Genomic DNA, 20,926 nt, shown 5'->3' on the forward strand with positions numbered 1-20,926 from the left:
TTTTCTTAGAGGTTCTTCTGACATAGTGTCAGGATGACCACCAGTAGCTACAATCTCACCTCCTACTCTGTAAATACCAAGGAAAAATTTTCCTTTTTCCAGAAGTTTTGATGAGAAACCCAGCCTTGAGTGCCATTAGCTTGGCCTGGGTAACCTAAAAATGTAACAGTTTGTCTAGGTCTGGATCATAGACCCATAGGAAATGAGTTTGACCCACCCAAAACTACCTCAACTGGAAGTTTTCTTTTTCCCCTGGGGTTTGTTCTTTGTGCTTCCCCCAAAACAAAACAAGGTACTATTATCAGAAATAGATTCAGAGCACAGAAAGGCAATAGATATACATTAAAACCATTTATTGGAGACTTTAAAACAATACCCTACTCAAGAGTAACAATTCTAGAAAGAAAAAAGAATCCAGTACTATAGACAGGAAAATGGAGAGGAAAAAGTAAGAGACACGGAAGGAAATTGAGAAGTGTCTTATTTCTTTCAAATATCACCAAATAGACTTATGTTTTTAATGCAAAAGATGAACCCTTCCACATAGACAAAGAGGTCTTGGGTGACCTCAATGAAGTGTATCCCACTAGATTGATCAAACTGACCTCAACAAAAGGATTCTCTAGGGGGCCTTTGGTTAAGAATATAATTAAGATTCTAATTTAGGAGAGAATAGTTTAATGCAGTCAAATATTCAAGTACTTTGAAAGCATCAGCTGTTAGGTCTTCTCAGGCAAGTACTCCAATCATTTTGTTCTTTCGATTTCTGCTTTGATGTCAAGAGAATTTTGTTTGGGCATGGCTCAGATGCCCACTGTCTCACTCGAGGTGTGACCTTGGAAAAGTTATTTAACCTCTTTGTAAAATAGAGCTAGTAAAACAGAGCTATCTCCTAAAGCTGTTGTGAGAGTTCAATGAGCTAGATAACCCAAGGAAAACTCTTAGGATAGTGGTTACCACATAATAGGCATGGTATTTATAACTATTTTTAAACCGTCCTTGGTGGTAGTAAACAATTTGATACTGGACCTGTTTGAGGCAACCGTTAAGTAATACTACTAATAGTATTTTTGTCTTGAATTATTATTCAGATAACTTTTATTAGTACCTCTTTTGTATGGTAAGAACTTGAGGTCAGCAACAGCCTTAATCTGTGTATCTCCTGCACAAAAGCTAGCATTTGTTAGCTAGCTAATGAATGACTGAATAAATGAATGGAAACAAATGGAAGCATTATTTTCTTCTATCCTCACCCTCTCAAGTTGTTTTTCTTTCAAGTTCCTGTCTTTCATGAAAAAAAGTAATAATTAATATAAAAACCTTCGCCCTCACTGCAATAAGTTGTGTACTAATATTCCTAGAAAGGGCAAAGCCTTATTCCCCGGAATGAACACTTGATTTCAGGAACAAGGACTGTCAAAAAAGTGAGAGATTTGGGATCAGTGAACATTTCTGGCTGCCCTGAAATCAGCCAATGGAATTTGCCTTTCCACCTCAGCCCACCTAGAGACCATATTCATTCGTTCTCATTCTTCATGGCACCTTTGAAGCAAGACTGGCCATTTGCGAGTGCTTCTTTCCCCTCAGATATCACCACATAGGTTGATGTCTCCTGCACCTTTGCTGAGGGCCAGTCCTTGTCTCTATTACACACTCTACACATTCACCTCCCAAAGGGCATGAATGGAAACGAAACTGCCAGTTCTCTAGAATAACATCTGAGGCACTCTGTGAGTACTGACATGCTGCAGAATGGCCACAGATGGCCACCCAGGGACAACCATACGACTGCATAGACTTCTGCAGAGAGCAATATGTGCAGGGAAGTGTAGCCAAGGTCCACATCTACATGCCCACTCTGGAGTCACATAACTTGTTCTGCTGCCAGAGGGCTTCCTGAGGAGGGAGGAGATTAAGCAGGTGTCCATTTTCAGAAAGTCCCTCCCTTTCTATGACAAAGAGATTAAGACCTAGCTCCATGTACAAACAGCTTTCTGAATTTCTCTCATCCATTTAGAACACAGCACTGCAGTAAAATCTTTCCTCCCAGTCTTTGTGATTTTCTACTTATTAGCATTTTTATACCCTCTGTGCTTAACAGGTTAATGGAGCTTTCATCCCTTGTAATGCCACCAGAAATACAATGTTATCTATAATAAATTCCGCGAAAATGCCCATTCCAGCCAGTGTTCTTAATAATCGTTTTCTTAATAGAGTGTGCTGAAGCATTGATCACAAGCTTCATACCTTGGAAGCCTGACCCTCTGGGAGGGTCAACCCCTATCTATGGAGTCACAGCTAGATCTCATTCTCATGAAGTGAAGGCAGACATTGAAAAGATTATGGCATCATTTTAAATATGTATCTTTTCATGGTCAAAAAAATATATTTTTAAATGTTGATAAAATTAATAATCAGACACCTGCTCGCAAGCTTAATATTACTTTGCTGTGTCACCAAATATTTTTTAATATTCTAGACACAATGAATAAATCTTTTTGTCTGTTTTATTATTTTTAGTGTTGCTCATTCAAGCAGTTAATGGCCCCAGGCTATCTCTACTGTAACATTCCATTCCCCTTTTTTAATGTTTACTCATTAATTTTGACAGAGTGAGAGCATGAGCAGGGAGGGACAGAGAGAGAATCCCAAATGTGACCTCATGACCTGTGAGATCATGACCTGAGCCAAAATCAAGAGTCAGATGCTTCATGTATTGAGCCACCCAGGCACCCCTTCTTTAATTCACTTTTTAAAAACCTATTTACAGCTAAAGTTTGCGGTCTACCTGGGGTGTTTACTTGAGTGAACTCATATTTTATTCATTTGTCTTGATTAGATAAATGAAACACATCGTGATCTTTTGTTCATCAAGCTTACCTATATTATCTCCTGTTGAATTATTTAAAATAATAAGAAAAATTAAAAATTATTATATATCCAATAATAAGATATTTTAAAAGGGCACTATTATTTTTTAATGAGCTTTACAGTTAAAATTTTTTTAAAAAACTAATCAAGATCTTTTCTCTTTAATATTCATTTTATATATGATTATTTAAAAGCTATAGGAAACCTAAAAATATATTTCTAGAATGGTCAGAGGGATAATTTTAACCTCGTATTTTTTATGAGGGTTACCAGTCATGTAACACTAAGCGTAATTTCAGGCTCAAAATCCAACTGTGGAATTCTTTTTTCAGAATTCACTCATTAGAGCCACAGTTTCCATGGGTAGATGCAACAAATGTATATACAGAGAGGCAAGATGACATTTTATTTGTCCTTTAGAATTTTAGGGCATTCCTTGGATATTTCATTAATATTGTTAGATTTATCCCAGGGAATACAATGCAAAATAATGACGCATATAATTTGCTTTTGAAGTATTGATGTGAATCGCAAAAGATTCCCTTGTTAATTGGAGTGTGCCTGTTCAGCACTTTTTATGCCAGTGCAGCCTTCTCTGAGTTCATTACATTGTTGCATAGATTTTGAAAACATTATTAATATTATACAAGTCAACCCTTGTGCAACAGTGATGAGAAATGTAGAAAAAACCATACTAAGATAAGATTACTCCACTGGGCATGATATACCTATTAGGTCACATCAGTGAAGTCATTTCTGGAACAAGAGGTATTTGTTTGAAGTAAAATAGGTGTTAATCTTAGTTGGCACTGTGAGTTTTGAACGTGAATCTTAGAGTGAACAACTTCTCATGATAACTAAAAGGATAGAAATGTTTTCATCCATCACAAGAGAATCTGTGTCTGACTCTATAGGGCATCTCTTATGAAGTTTAGGGTGCTTTAAGGAAGGACTCCAAATTCAAATGTTTATCGTAGCCATATCTTTTAGGTTAGGTTCTGTTTTTAATGTGTGCATCGTCTTTCATTGGGAAAATGAGAAGAAAATTAATAATATAGCGGCAGCATAAATTATGTGTATATATGTTTTTACATGTGGCATATATTTTTAAAATTATGAATATTTTTAATGGAAAGGATCAGACAAAAGTTAACTTGACCACAGTGTTATTGTAGTTTATTTACTTTTCTTATATTTTAAATTTCTAGTAATGTGAATAGTAGAATTTGAAATTTTAAAATAAGGAAAAGAATCCAGAGCAATGGGTGACTTCTATTGCAATTAAAAAATAAATAAATAAAAGAAGGGTTCTGACACCAAATTAAGTATCTAGTGAAAAAGGAAATATCACCCATGACACATTTAAATTTGGAAGTTCTTATAACAAAATGTAGCCACAATAATACCTCATTCCTGATGGCATTTATAGTTTGGTAGCACCAAGAGCAAATCAGTTTCAAAAATAATGTATAACTCTCAAAGCAAAAAAATTACCGAACAATAGCAGTTTAAGATAAACTACTGTATTTTGTTCACTTTTTCCTTTAAAAAATGGTATATTTAGGGGAACTTTAAAGAGTCTGTTTCAAAGAATAACATATCTTATGCATACAATGTTTTTTTTTTTTTAAGTACAATTTGAAGTCCTGTCCTAATTTTATGTAGTGTTATACTAGTCTGGAATTTGAAATTTGACTTATAAAATGTCTATTATGTATTTCAAGTAAACATTTCACATGTGTTCATAATTGAGATATAAAAAGAGAGAAAGGGAAAAAATAGGCCTAGGTAAATTTTATCATAAAATCTACCTTCAGGGGTACCCGGGTAGTTCAGTCAGTTGAGTGTCCAACTCTTGGTTTCTGCTCAGGTCTTGATCCCAAGGGTCATGGAATCAAGCCCTGTGTCGGGTTCCATTCTGAGCATGGAGCCTGCCTGGGATTCTCTCTCCCTCGCTCCCCTCTCCCCTCTCCCCTTTCCCCTCTCCCCTGGCCCCCTCTCAGCTCATGCACGCTCTCTCTCTCTCTCTCTCTCTCTCTAAAAAACAAAACAAAACAAAACAAAACAAACACATCCCTTCGTATAACTGATAACTGTCACCTAGTTAGAAAATTCCACAAAAATTGAATTGGTAATAACCAGTCTCTGGTGCTTCTTGACCCTTAACTTTGCCCCTTCTGGCAAACACATCAATTATGCTAACAACAGAGCTTTCTGGTAGTCTACCCTTGGTTTTTGAACCTTTTCTCACTCTGCCTTCTGCTTGATTTATAAATCTGCTTGAGGTCATTTATATCATTTTTGCCACTTACTTACTAGCTGTGTGCCACTGAAAAGCTGCTTAACTTCACTCTAAGTCAGTTTCCTCATTTGTAAAATGGAATAATACTACCAACTCAGGGCATAATAGCTAAATGGTACAGAAGCTGGCATACATGAATGCTCGGTAGGTGTAAGCTACTATCGTTTCTATCAGACGGATGATGGATTCTGTATTATTCCTAGATAAATTTTAATGTAAGCAAAATGTGTCATAACATGTTCAGATTTTCTACTTTTTGTCTTCTCTCTCAATTCCATGCCTTACCTTCCATGCTACCTGCCCTGCCCTGAGTTGGCACTCTGCAGGGAACTCTGTTCCATACAGTCAGGGACTCAGGCTGGGAAGCATGGGGAAGCAGATGGAACATTGAGAGAACATCAATATGTTTGTCAGTCTGCCTTTCTGAGCACCAAGCATTCCTTTGCTCCCTTCTTTCCACACATGGATCCCATTCAAGCCCTCCTCACGGGAGAAAGCCAGAGGGCCCACTCTCTTGGCATCCTCATCAAAGTCCATTATCTGTGAGGGATGTGTAGTCACCTCCAAATCACTTTCAAATGTGAATCCATCTGTCCTACAGCCACTCATTGCACAGTGATGGAATAGTAACCACAATGAAAATAGGATAGTTATTAGACACAAAAAACCCACTGGCCTGTAGCAATTCTGAAATCCTACTAGGCAAATATTATGAGGTTTTTCAGTGAAGAGTATGGGGATGTTCCTTTAGTAAGCCCTAATTTCACACCTTGGGAAGATCTTCCCAGTTCTATCCTATAAGAGATTTTTTTCTTTTTCAGTGTCCTCTTTGGTTGCTATCGAAGTGATCATTAGAATAAGCCCCATGTGGACTGCACAGATTTGTCAGTCACCTGCACTTACGAAGGAGAGAATCCAAAGACCTGTTTTAAATCTTGAGCAATCATAGGCTTTTAGACTAGGCTCATGGAATCTTTGACAATAGGATTTTATCCCCCAAAAGTGATATGTTTCTTTGATGAAATGACCATAGTTCATTTCAAGATATGTGCTCACATTTCCTTTTTTTGTTTGTTTTTCTTTCTGTTTCTTTTTTCCATTCTTAGCACCACCACTACTACCACCATCCCCTCCCTCTCTAACACACACACACACACACACACACACACACACACACACACAAATCCCATGTTTCTCTTTCGATTGAAGGGGCACTCCTTGAGACTGCAGGCTTTCCTATGGAAAGCTGAATCTTCCTATGGAAAGCTCCTTTTTTCCTTGAGTTATTTTGCCCAACCAAATGGCTTTTCTAGGTGCCTTACAGTTAGTCTGGCCTTTTCCCAGAGGCAGTTTAATCAATTGAAAGATTTTACTGGGAATTTCCCATTCCAAGCTAGATGCAGAGGATAAGTTTCATGTTCCAAAGATTATATATACAGAAGATAATAGAAACCTAGTTCCCTAAATCGCCATACAGGGGGAAATATGCCTGCAGATCAGAAACACCTGCATCAGACTGTTTCATGAGTAAAAATTAACTTCTATTGTTTTTAGCCATTGAGCTTTAGGGGTTTATTTCTTACTATAGTTAGCAGTTCTCCACCGTATGCAATCAATTGCTCAGGACCATTCTAAAAATATTACTGTATTTTATTGATATAATGGGTTGAATTCTTGCTCAGTGGATAGTAATTGAGATAGTATTTTTGTAGAGTACACAAAACACATTCAATAATGAACAAAATGAAAAACAATCATTTCCAGGATTGCCAAGAAATGCAATTTATTTGCTGTTCACCTAGTTTTCTGTTGATTAAATTAAACACTGAATCCATAATAGATATTTCTAAAATAAAAGCAAAGCTTGATAGGATACAACATATAATTTTAGTAGCTAAAATGAGCCTAAACTATATATGAAACAAAAAATGTTATGTAAAAGAAATATTAGCATATGCTTTCCAAGTTTGACTAAACAGCATGTAGAAATTAAACATAATGATTTTTTAAAATAGCAGTGATTGCCAGTAGGCCCCATTTTTAGCCTTTGAATTATTGATGACATAGGGGTCTGGCTAGAAAACATTTTTTTGTGTGTTACCCTCTTTTGTCTAGAAACAATGGTTTATTGCTAGATACGAAGTGAAAAGGAGGAAATTCAAATGAGCTTTTAAGTGTAAAATACAACAATCTATTGATATCTTCTAAGTTTAACACTAAGACACTGATTTAAAAATGTTATTTTCCCTTTATTCCCTATGTATAACTCATTAGAGTTATCTGTGCCATCTGATCCTTGGGCATGTGCCAGTATTTAAGTATTTTCTTTATGATAGAGTAGTTTTAACAAAGCCCTGAAATTGAAAGATGAAGCTGGATTTCCAGAATTGGCTGTATTTTCTTTTCCTTTTAAGTCAGTGGTTGATTGGGGAAACTGGGGGCAGTCTGAATGCTTTATGTAGAAACAGGTTTGGACATCCCAAGTTTATATCAGTGTCTTCTAAGAGATAAAATATCCACTGTTAAACAGATTGGATTAGGGGCGCCTGGGTGGCGCAGTCGGTTAAGCGTCCGACTTCAGCCAGGTCACAATCTCGCGGTCCGTGAGTTCGAGCCCCGCGTCAGGCTCTGGGCTGATGGCTCGGAGCCTGGAGCCTGCTTCCGATTCTGTGTCTCCCTCTCTCTCTGCCCCTCCCCCGTTCATGCTCTGTCTCTCTCTGTCCCAAAAATAAATTTTAAAAAGTTGAAAAAAAATTTAAAAAAAAAAACAGATTGGATTAAGATGCTAGAACAAACAGGTGATTCACCTTACTGGTAATCAAGGAAATGGAAGTTAAAAAGAACCACACACAACTATTTTTCACACTTATTTGAATGACAAAATTTTAGAAGACTGATCACTTTTAATGTTGAAAAAGATGTGGGAAATAGTCACTAGATTGTCTGGTGTTAGCTCAGCATCACCAAGCCTCCTTTTAAAGTTCCTTTCATCAAGATGAGAAACCAGGAATTACCTTTCTCCAAATCCCTTTCATTGCATGTTCCAGGAACCATGCTAATAAGACATACTCATGCTGGATTATGGAAGCTGGAGAGGGGGAAGGACCATCATTCTCCAGAGGTTGCTGCAGCCAGATGTGTGTGCAGATGTGAGATTTTGACTAGCTCTAGACACCCACCTATTTCCCTGCTGCTGACTGAGGTAGTTGGTCAGTGCTTCCCAGAAATTCCTGAGAGATTTTAGCAATTTACTGGCAAATTGTAAAGAACCACCCATGTTGTTGCAACAGCCAGAAATCATTTCTGGCAGCCATCTAGATGTTTCCTTTGCCCTTCCGTGGTTATAAAAGCTTCTTCCAAATACTAAAATTGCTGATTCATGGAATTCATAGAGTGGCCTCTCCTTGCCTGACTAAACCTTGACTGGTAAAGCCCTCCTCAAAAAAGTTTCAGATTTTTTTTCTTTATTAAAAGTACAGTTGACACACAGTGTTACATCAGTTTCAAGTGTCCAGCATAGTGATTCAATAAGTCTATATATTATGCTGTGTTCACCACAAGTCTGCCTACCATCTGTTACCATAAAACCAAAACCCTATTACAATACCATTGACTATCTTCCTTGTGCTATACCTTTTATCCTCATGACTTATTTATTCCATAACTGGAAGCCTATATCTCCCATTCTCCTTCATCCATTTTGCCACCCATGCCACTCCCCTCTGGAGACCATGGGGATCTGGTTTACGGAAACCATTTATGGATCTGTTTCTGCTTTTTGGAGAATATAAATTATTATGACACTCTTAGTGTGGTACTTTCAATTGAATACTTTGAACTGAATACAAATTTGAATTGAACACAAACTGAATACTGTGGTACACAGAATTCTAAAATGACTTTCAGTGGCCCATGCTTTTGTATAGCCCCTCACATTTAGTGTGGTAAGACCTTGACTTGCTCTAACCAATAGAATATGGCAAAAATTATGGGATTTCATTATATTGCATTAGATGGCAAAAGTGAAGGGGCTTGCAGGTAAGATTATTCAGTCAGCTGTAAGTTACTTAAAAGGGATATCCTAGGCCGACCTGATCTAATAACAGGAGCTCTTTAATAGAAGGTCTAGATATCAGAGTCAGAAATAGAGAATCTCTCCTCTGGTCTTGAAGAAGCAAGCCAGTGTGAGTTCTGTAGTTACTAGGAAATGAATTCTGCCAACAACTATGTGAATTTGGAAGAGGCCTCAAGCCTCGGAAGAGACCCAGACCCATCTGACACTTTGATAGCAGCCTTGTAAGACCCTGAGCAAAGGACTTAGCTAAACCATGCCAGACTCTTGCTCCTTGGAAACTGTGAGAAAATGTGTATTGTGGTAAATTTGTGGTAATTTGTTACACAGCGATAGAAAATTTAAATATCATTTGATAGTACATATTAAAACTTTTATATGTATCTGTTATAGACCTAACAATTCTAAGATTTTTTAAGATTTACCCTACATAAGTATTAGCAAAAGAGTGTCAGATTATATGCAGACCTGCATCTGATATAATATTATTGTAAATAGCAAAAGAAGAAAATTAGGTAAGTTAATGTCCAGTAATAGGAGGCTATCTACTGGTAAGAGTGAGCTGATTGGCATATGCAGATACTCATTTTATGTTTACTGAAATTTAAAGGCAAATTGCTAAACAGTACTTTTAGTATTGTTCCATTTTGTTATAAACAGTGTATACAAATGTGTCTATAGGTATATTTGTATTTTTGTATGTGCATGGCAGGTTATTTAAAAGTATGCTTTTGAATACCTGAGAAAAATAATTAATCCTGCAGAGTTGGATACAAACACAGTAAGATGAGGAGAAGACTTTATTTTCCCCTTCCTACAATAACACATTGTGTATTTTTTTTAATTGTGTGAAAGCTTCACGCTTGTAGATGTTTTTAATAGAAAAAGTTATTAGAACTGAATGATGGAAATGCGAATGGCTTCATTTGCATGAAGTGCCTAGAACAATGCCCTGCCCAAGATAGGCTCTCAGTAAACGGTTGTTAAATGGATAAATCAAGCTATTACATTCAGAACTATTATCTTAGTTCATGAGATGAAGGAGGAGTTACTAATGTTGGATTTCACCCATAAAGAGATCTGAGTTGTGATAAAATTGACAGCTGACAGTCGTTTTCCAGGGACAGATCATAAAAAGCTTTGTTCATATCGTTCTTGAAAGGCTAATAATAAAATTAAGCTAACTATTACCAAAATAGGTTTAATTATATATTTAATCATTGGTGGAGATACTTTTTTTATATATTCCTAGAAAAATACTAAAGATCATAATGTTTTTAAATGGAGAATAGTCAATGTGTTCATTTTGACACATAAAAAGTTTAGCTCTACATTTTTCTTAACAGCTTTCAAAATACATTTTCAAAGAAAAGACAGTACATTGTTGAATGAAAAAAGCTTCTGGTGAGTACCATTTCAATGAAGAATTAGATCCTATATTAGGTTGAAAATACACATTGGCTAAACACATACAGATCAGAAGGAAAGAGGCACGTTGAGATAATTTGGACATAGGTAGTGTGGAATTTTAACCAAAACAAACAGAAAAAAATGAAATCGGAAAGTATTTCACAATCACAAAATGAACTCATGGACTAGTGAAATGAGTTCCACCCTCATGTTCTATCAATGTTTGCTTTAACATAAATTCTGTCCTAGAAAGTACCAGTGCTTGGAAACAAACTGTCTAAAAATTTAATTTCTGTTTTAGGCCCATTAATGATGTGTTTACTTAGAAAACATAATTTGGGAGAATAAGCAATATCAAATAAGAAAATTCATGGTCAAGTTTTGTCAGTAAATGTTAACACCACTTGTAGCACCTTCTCATGAGCCTAATTACAGTCTGGATCTGTTATTTACATTAATGGGCATACACATCTTTGTGTATTCATTGTTCCTGACAGAGAATCTTAGAAGTAGTAACCTCTCAGAAGTATTACAGCTATTTTATTTGATAATTTGTATTTATAATTGGTGAAATCTTGAATTTTAAATGCTATTTAGCTCATATTTTCTATTTTTATGTACTTAAAAAAAAAAACACTGTAGCAGTTAATTTATTAGTACTAAACTACCTCTATGACAAAATTCCTCAAAGTGCATTCTGGAACCATCCACATTAGAACACCTGACAGGAGTCTGCTCAAAAGGTAGATTTCTGTAACCCATTCATACCTGTGGAATCATAACTTCTGGATAATGAGGCCTAAGAATCTGTATTTTGAAAAGATGTTTCAAGAACACTTAAATCATAGAACCGCGACATTTGCAGTGAGTGTATTGGCAAAGGAATCCTTAGTTAAGTGGAAGGGAGAGCAAAAAGAGAAAAGATAGTGAAAGAAGAGAAGTTTGAGCACTTGCTTCTGCCCTCCTGATTCTGCCCTTGGGCAAGAATTTGGAGTAAAGAAACTCACCCCTCACCCACCTCACCCCTTCATTCCAGCAGAATAGTTTCCTTAACATTCAGATTCACCCTGAGAGCCCCAGCCCCTAGACAAGGAAACCTTCTGTGCCCTAGGCTGGAGTAGATGGAGTTTGAGAAAGTTAATGGATCCAGTGCAGAGCCTGAGAATTAGCAGTGGAAAGCCTCCTTAGCAGGGAAGCCTCCTTCCAAGACTCAAAATGCCAATTTTTTCTTCAGGAAATTCAAGTATCCCATTTTACAACTCATTGGAAAGAGAACTAAGTTTGGTTCTCCTACTGTTATTTCAGAGACTTGAAAAAAATTCGTATAACTAAAACATTTTGACATGAAGAACATGTAAGAAGAGCTTTTTCTTTCATCTTCATAAATCTAAAATATATAACAAGTAATTATAATCTATAACAAGTAATTATAATTTGCATACTATTAGAAAAAAATTACCCCATAATGGCAAAATAATAGACACATACATAGATCAATGGAATAGAATAGAGAACCCAGAAATAGACCCATATAAATATAGTCCACTAATGTTTGACAAAGGAGCAGCGGGAGAACAATGGATAAATTTCATGTCTTTTCGACATGGTGCTGGACAACTAAACATCCACATGCAAAAAAATGAATGTAGACACAGACTTCATACCCTTCACAAAAATTAACTGGAATGGTTCACAGACTAGATGTAAAATGCAAAACTGTAAAACTAGATGACAACCTAGGAGAAAATCTAGATGGCCTTGGGTGTGGTGATTCCTTTTTAGATACAACAGGAAAGGCATAATCCATGAAAGAAATGATCAATAAACTGGACTTCATTAAAATTAAAAACTTATGCTCTGTGAAAGATAATGTCAAAAGCCACAGACTGGGAGAGAATATTTGCAAAAAGTATATCTGATAAAGGATCGTTGATGAGGTTTTGGGGCGATGGTGGGGTTTGTGGGGTCTGGAGCTGACCCGCCAAGAAGGAATTCTTGAAGATGTCATTGGTGCAAAAAGGTGATTTTATTAAAGCCCAGGGACAGGACCTGGGGGCAGGAATTGCTGCACTGCTAGTGTGGGTGGGTGACCGTTTTATGGCGTTGTGGTTGTTGGGGAGATAAAGTCAAGAGGGAGTTTCCAAAGAGACTTTCATCTGCTAAAGATTTACACACTACTGGAGGCTTAGCTGTTGTCAAGCTAAAGCTGTTTTTCCCTCTAGCAAAGCATTAACATTAAGACAGTAGGGAGTTCCTGGAGAAACTTTTTTACTCTGCCTGCCTCAAGGATTTGTCATTGGGCTGCAGCTTATAAGGAAATTCAGTTTTACCTGCCATTTCCTTCTTGCCTTTGTTCCTCATATTAGTATGGAAGGGAGGGAGATGTTGGAGCTCCAGGAAACTGAGTCTATAGGTTTCTGGAGATTAGACTATTGATAAGATTGCCTTTTTCTTGTAATTTACTAAGATATTTGTAAACTGATGGAGACTCTTATCAGTTAAACCTTTTGTTTTCTGTCCTTTCCTTTGTCTTTGGGCAGCCACGAGTGCCTAAGGAATGTCACACAAATCCCACCCTTGGTGGTGGGAGGGGGCAGTAATGCTGGCTTGTGCTTGGAACTTAGCTTGCCTTAGTTAGGGTCCCTCATCATGGGTATCCAAAGCATACAAAGAACTCTAAAACTCAACAGTGATTAAGACAAAAACAAACAAACAAAAAAAAACCCATGATTTTTACAATAGGCAAAATACCTAAAGACCTCAACAAAGAAAATATACCTATGTCAAATAAGAATATAAAAAATTCCACATCATATGTCTTTAGAGAAATATAAATTAAAACTATTAGAACAGACAAAATCTTATTAGAACTATACTACTGTACCAGAGCAGACAAAATCCAGAGGTGAAAACACCAAATGATGAGCATATGGAGCACAGGAACTCTAATTCGTTATTGGTAGGAATGCAAAATGATACAGCCACTTTGGAAGATAATGTGGCAGCTTCTTTACAAAACTGAACAAACATACTCTTACCATACTATCCAACAATCATGCCCCTTGGTGTTTACCCAAGTCCACACAAAAACCTGCACATAGGTGTTTATAGCAGCTTTATTCATAATTGCCCAAACTTGAAAGCAACAAAGGTGCCCTTCAGTAGGTTAATGGATAAACTGTGGTATATTCAGACAATGGAGTATTAGTGCTAAAAAGTGCTAAAAAGAAATGAGCTATCAAGTCATGAAAATACACGGAAGAAACTTAAATACATATTAGTAAGTAAAAGAAGTGAATCTGAAAAGGCAGCATGCTGTATAATACCAACCATATGATGTCCTGGAAAAAGCAAAACTATGGAGACAGTAAAAAGATTTATAGTTGCCGGGAGTTAGGGACAGAGACAGAGCACAGAGGATGTTTAGGATGGTGAAATAATTCTGAATGATACTACAGTGATAGATACATGTCATTATACATTTGTTCAAACCCATAGGATATACAACACCGGAGTGAACCTTAATGTAAACTGTACACTTTGGTTGATAGTGATGTGTCAGTGTAGGTTCATTGATTGTAACAAATGCACCACTCTGGTGTGGAATGTCTGTAGTGAGGGAGATAGTGCCTGTGTGGGGACAGGGCTCTATGAGAGCTCTGTACTTTCTGCTCAATTTTGCTATAAACCTAAGATTGTTCTAAGGAATAAAGTGTGTCTTTAAATAAAGGCAAACCGGGGACTGAATATGGAAATAACAACAAAATACCCAAACATTCTCCTTAAATGATTTTCTTAAACTCTTAAAATAATGAACTTGAGCCATTTAAACATAGGAATTTCTAAGTGTTCTATTAGCATCGTATAATCAGTTCTTTTTCAGTGTACGCTAAATTCCTGAAAGCAAATCTAGAAAAAAACAGATTAGAAGGGCCCTAAATCATGTGACTAGAACATTATTTTCTCTCAGAAGAAAATTCCATTCTTCCTTTTCAGGAATTGAAGTTTGAGTCCACTAAAACAGCTTCAGCCTTCACCTAAATCAGTCTGACAATATTGTGTAAAACCTATCTGACCATTCTTAAATTTACATTTACTCACTGCAGATTCTCCATCCTCCTATTTCTTTTATTTTGTACTGTGATGGTGCCTATATTAGCTAAAACATAATTAGGTGCTAATAACTCGAACACTTTTGGGTAACTGTTCCTAGGAAATGCTTTGTGGCCTGAGAGAAGGAAGAGTCTCACACTGTTAGCTTAGGGACTGAGTTCACTGTTGTTTCCACCGTAATGCAGTAGGTCCATGGGGAGTTGCCACACATGTTTGTTATATAGGTTGTGTTCAGCATAGCAACCTTCTGGTACTTTCATTCATTTGATAAGTGGAATGTATTTGGTATGTTCTAATGAATCTCAGACATTCTAGCATGATGAACTGTCAGATTTTTATCAGGTAGAAAATGGGTTTTGGATATTTGTGAAAAGCAGCGGACCTTTGTACACTGACCCATATTTAAGAATAAACCTATAAAAAGTTGTAGATTGCAACTATATTCAAAAACACTTTTCTACTCATTTCACTAATATCCATTTTTCAATTCCAAAATTAAGCTTTTATAATCTCTGTCATTTGTATTAAGAAGTGGAGAAGTAGAAGAAATTCCAAAGATGTTACTAACTCTATTTTTAACTTACCAGTGACTTTTTCTTGAAAGGCCAATTACTTAGGCACTCATTTTTTTTTAAATTTTTTTTTTTAACGTTTATTTATTTTTGAGACAGAGAGAGACAGAGCATGAACAGGGGAGTGACGGAGAGAGAGGGAGACACAGAATCTGAAATGGGCTCCAGGCTCTGAGCTGTCAGCACAGAGCCCGACGCAGGGCTCGAACTCACGACCGTGAGATCATGACCTGAGCCGAAGTCAGACGCTTAACCAACTGAGCCACCCAGGCGCCCCTAGGCACTCATTTTTTTTTTTTTTAAGTTCCTACTTACTGCAAAAGACAGTCATTCAGATTATCTTGATCACAATTCTGCACCTTCCTTGGAAGAAAAGCCTTATCAATTAGAAGTGTTTAGATTCAATTACAGTATATGCTTCTCTTCTTTGCAGAGAACCATTAAAAATAAGTGTGATTTCAAAAAATTAAGGAAAAATATAAACTTCCATTTACTTTCTCAGTTTGTGGATTGCAAGCTCCCACTAGCCTCACAGCACACATTTCTCTCCGGTGCCAGAACCCTGCCCATCCTACAACATGTTTCCCTACAAAGCTTTCTAGATTGCCCCCAACCAGATGTGCTCTCACCCTTTCTTGAACCCCATTGTATTTTTTACTTTTCTTATGGCACTTCTCACATTCTGTCTCATATTAAAGCTATTGCCATGTTGCCTACTCCTTATTTACAAGACCTTCCTGGAAAGCTGGAGGTCAGTCTCAGTCATCTTTGACCTCCTCTACCTACTGTTCTGGACATGTGAAGCATTCATTAAGTGTGTGCTTAATTCATTTGGTCTTTTAGGTTTGGGGAGAGTAGCTATTTTAAAAAGGGCAACAGTCTTGAACTATTTCAAACTCTTAATTATATACATCAGAATCTTTTGAGGGCTTCATTCCTTGCTGACCATAACATGGTGCTTTCACAATACCTGATGTATTTTCTCTGATGACCTCAGCTACTACCTATAAACCCTATTTCTGGCCCTTCAAAACTGCCTTACAACTACCTGTTGAATTAATGCATCAAAGAAAAGTGTGATTTGCTTTCATATTTTATTATCTTTTAGAGAAATGCTAATGACATTTTTTAAAGTGCACATAGAACATTTCGTTGTTTTTTTACAGGAAAAATTCTACTTTCTCTAAAAGAAGTGAGTTGATTAACGGATATCAAATGGCTGAAATAGAATTAAGAAAGTTGGAATTTAGTCATCTGTCACACCTTTTTTTTATGAGACACTGCATAAGTCATGTAATTGTGAACTCCTTCTTCAAAGTAGGAATAGTTGTCCTTCCACACCTGCCTCATACTGCTGAGAAACTCAAATGAGATAATACATGGCAGCACAAAGTATGCATAGGTAGGCAAAAACTAGTTGAGTGGCCAAGGTCATGAGCTCTGGAGTCAGACTCCCTGGGTTTGAATCGTGACTTTGACTTTGCTGCCTGTGTGTGCCTGTCTCTGATACTTAATCTGTAAAATGGGAAGATAGTACTACAGATCTCTAAAGCTCTTGGGAGGAGTAAGTGAGAAAATCACTAAAAACACTTATTACTCTAGTTGTGTGGTTTCAATAGTGAATTGGTTACGGTCTTTTAATTTTCCTAAGAACTTTAACCTACATTGCATGGCCCAAGCAAACAATTAATGTATTTATATATAAATTTCCTAGAAGGACCTAAATGATTAAATAGTTTTATAGAAGAAAGTTTGTGTTTTTAACTGTTAAATCACCCAAAATCACAAATAGTAAGTATAGAAACAGTATAACTGTCTTTAATAAACTGAATACCTAGCATTCAAAAGCAAATAAGAGTTTTAGCCCTAGGAGTGAAACTTGACTTTCAACCTATTTCTATATTTGCATTTATGAAGCACTTATCTGCTAGACCCCCAATCCATTGACTTCAAAGATTTCTTACCACGCCTTAATTGCTCAGCTCTTGTGTACATCTACTAAGTAAGAGCAGCATACAGATATAACACAACACACTGTACATTTTTGGTCAGCAAACTCTAGAGTGAAAAAAATCTTCTGGTAGCCCATTTTGACAATTCTTGTAATTTGCGGTGATGTTTTCATTACAGTGTGTCACACAGGAAGCCACAAAAGGATTAGACATAGACCAACTCATCCACATTTCTTCCAGCCAGTAATCACATTGATGCCCACCAGCGGCCCAAATCTGCCTTAGTGCCCGCTCTGCCATTTACCAGACAGTGTGGCCCCTAAACTCATTAAGAAATGGATGTACCACATAGTTTAAAATGCCATTATCTGTGTTTTATTAGGCTCAGTGATTTGATCTTCCAAAAATATCTAAGCCCACAATAAGATGAATGTTGGGTATGACAAAAATATGCTAGCGGGATTTTGAAAACCACAGAGAAACTCTGTAGGAAATATTAGGAAAGAAGAGGGCAAGAAACAAGTGACCTGGAGAAAACATATAGATACCATAAAATTGGATCCATGCTATACCCTCCTTATGGTCTTATTGAATAGATTTTGAAAATCCAAAAATCATGTGGACTTTATCCAAACCTGAATTTTTGAAAAAGCCATAGCTTTTATTGGACTAATAAAAACCAGGTAATGTGTTTGCTGATACAATGGAAAGATGACAATGGAAACTTTATATTTGATGATTTTTTTTTCTCTAGTTCCTGAGTTACTTTTTGTAGGTATGAAGGTGCCTAATATTCTAAAAAGTAATAAAACCAGTTTAAAACTTTGAATCTACCCATCAATTAAAGAAGCTATCTGCAGTATTTTCTTTTAGTAATATTTCATTTCAGTGTTTTCATTTGATGCTACAAAGCATTTGATAGGATTGAAAATTTCCTTCTCCAATTTTTTTCCTCCTTGATATTTAAAATGGGTCTCCTGGATTGGCTCCAACTCCCTTGATATTTTCCCACCATTTCTGTCACAGGCTTCTCTTCCCCACCCATCCAATAGATAGATAGATAGATAGATAGATAGATAGATAGATAGATAGATAGATATTGGATCATCTTCCTCTATGTTCTCTGAGTAATCGTATTCACTTCCATAACTTTATCACCTATAAATCTACATCAAAATACTGCTTTCTAGCCCCAACATCTATCTTGAGCTTTAGATTCAGATTTTCAACTGCTGAACACACAATCATCTATAAAAATGCTGCATCATCTTTAAATTCAACTATCAATTTGACTAATAAAAAATAGTTTAACCTTATGCTTCCTTATATTTATTTTTACATTTATTATTACTATAAATATATGCACAAAACCTTGTATACTGCTTTTCTCCTCAAAGTTGCATCCTGGATCTCTGCAAACAAAAGACTTTGTGATCGGACATTTTCTTCTCATTGCCTCCCATAGCATCTTTTGTATAACTCTGTCATAGTGTTTTATACAGTGAAATAATTATTCATTTTCCTGCCTGTGATGCTAATTACAGTGTGAGCTTTATCTTCAATGAGCATTATTTTTTGTTAATCTTGCATCCCTATCTGCCAAACAGTGCCTAGCACAAAGGACAGATTCAATCAGTGTTGACAAATGGATGAATCAATCATGCAGTTCATAAGACTGACTTTATTATCTTCACCTGTTTTTTTGTTTGTTTTTGTTTTTGTTTTTGTTTTCTTAAGGAGCACAAACGCAGTCTCCTACTAACAGATTATGCAGTCAAGTTTCCCACATTTGGGGAAATTGCAGAGGTCAGCACAGCCTGAAGTGCAATTGATGAGCCTCACCCTGAGAGAACCACTTTTGTGATCGTGATATCTGCACGGCCAAGTGTTTATTATCTTCACCTTCACTGTTAGAATTCTTTAGTTCGGTTGTTACGTAATTATAATGTTCTCCACATACACTTCCATTGTTGTCTAAAACACATTTCTCCAAAGCTGACAGTTTATAGTTACATCATTGGTGAATTGTTTGGAGATGTTAGGAGAGTGATGATGTATGTTGCCATATGATTTTCAGTGTCATGGCTTAGAGTGGAGAACAGGCAAGAATTAATTCCTTCTTACTGTCTCAAAGACATATAAATATAAGGAGATCTTTGAGTCCTTCAATGACTTACAGCCCTCTCACCAACCATGTACATCCAGCCTCCCAATGCAGATCTGGAATTCACAGAGATGGCATGGCTGATCTCTGCCTCAACTCCTTACCTCATTTAAGAAACACATTTCCCGACCATGCTTTTTATAATACATGTCCTCAAAACTCTTTCTACAATCCCAGTTTCAACATTTAAAAGCAATAATAATTTTGTTGTTACTTTATTATTTATGTAATGTATCTTGAATATTATTGAAAGTGTTTTGGAGAAATTCTAATGAATAACATTGTTGCCTCCTAGAGTGAAAAAAAATTGTTTTTAATCCCACCTTTATGAAGCCTATTAAACAAGGTGTAATTAAGTAAAAATCAAGAATGTGAAACAATGAAAAGGGCTAAGAATCAAAATTAAGTACAGAAGGGGAAGAAAGGCATGCTTACATTTGAAGTAGAATAACAAGGGAAGGCCTCTCTGCAAACATGACATTTGAGTAAAGACCTGAAAAAAAGTGAAACCACAGAACCATACAAGTTTCCAAGAGAGAGCATTCCCAACAGGGACAAAAGCAAGTGCAAAGGACCTGAGGCAGAAATATACCTGTTCTATTATAGGAATCACAAGGAAGCCAATGAAGCTGTAGCTAAGGGTTAGATGGCAGGAATGGGTGTGTGGTTGTGGATGTGTGAATGAGAGGGGAACATAAACGATGGCAGATTGGACAATTCTTTGTAGATTATATGAGAATTTTGGTTTTACTCTGAGGAAGGTAGAAAGCTAGTGAATGATATTGAGAAGAGGAGATGCTTGCCCTTATATTTTTGCAGGATAATTTTGCCTATTCCTTCGAGAATAGACTATCAAAAGCCAAGGGTAGATTCAGGGACACTAGAAGGCATTGTAATAATCCAGGCAAAAGAGAAGAGTAGCTTGCTCTAGAGTAATAGAGGAGGAAATGATGAGAAGCAGTTGGATTCTGGATATTCCTTGAAGCTGAAGGCAATTTTTCCCCCAGATTAGATGTAGTGGATAATAATCTAAATATATAATACCAATTTCTCACGCCCTACACCTTTAATGGCTTCTCAAATTTAGGCAGCAGTGTTGAATTTTCTTAAGCTTTCCACTCATTTCTACATCTAGTCTGTCAGAGAACTCTACCATTTCCAATTCTAAAACATGTTCATATATGTTCCCTCCTTCCTTCCTATGCCTACCACTCTACTTACTGAGCTCTCATTATTTCTTACCTGACAATTGCAATAGTCTTTTAATGGTTCTCCATGTTTCCTGTTTCTCCCATATCTATCTAATTCTGCCTCCTCAAGTCTACCAGAACCATGTTTCCAGAGCAGAGATCTTCGTCTCTCCTCTTTTTAAAATCCTCAGTAGAGCTACAGTGCTACAGAACAAGTCCAAAAGGCCCTCCCTTTTCCAGCCTCATCACCCAGTAGCCAAACATGACCTCTCACCATTCC

General features: G+C 36.6%; 1 non-coding gene across 1 annotated transcript; it reads right to left on the minus strand.

Moving 5' to 3' along the window:
* Window positions 1–19,026: 19,026 nt before the first annotated feature.
* LOC122496861 lies at window positions 19,027–19,185 on the minus strand. The gene has a single exon (XR_006300969.1). It is a non-coding gene; the product is annotated as a U1 spliceosomal RNA (small nuclear RNA).
* Window positions 19,186–20,926: the final 1,741 nt, after the last annotated feature.

Source organism: Prionailurus bengalensis, chromosome A1 (assembly GCF_016509475.1).
Source record: "Prionailurus bengalensis isolate Pbe53 chromosome A1, Fcat_Pben_1.1_paternal_pri, whole genome shotgun sequence".
NCBI classification, from domain to species: Eukaryota; Metazoa; Chordata; class Mammalia; order Carnivora; family Felidae; genus Prionailurus; species Prionailurus bengalensis.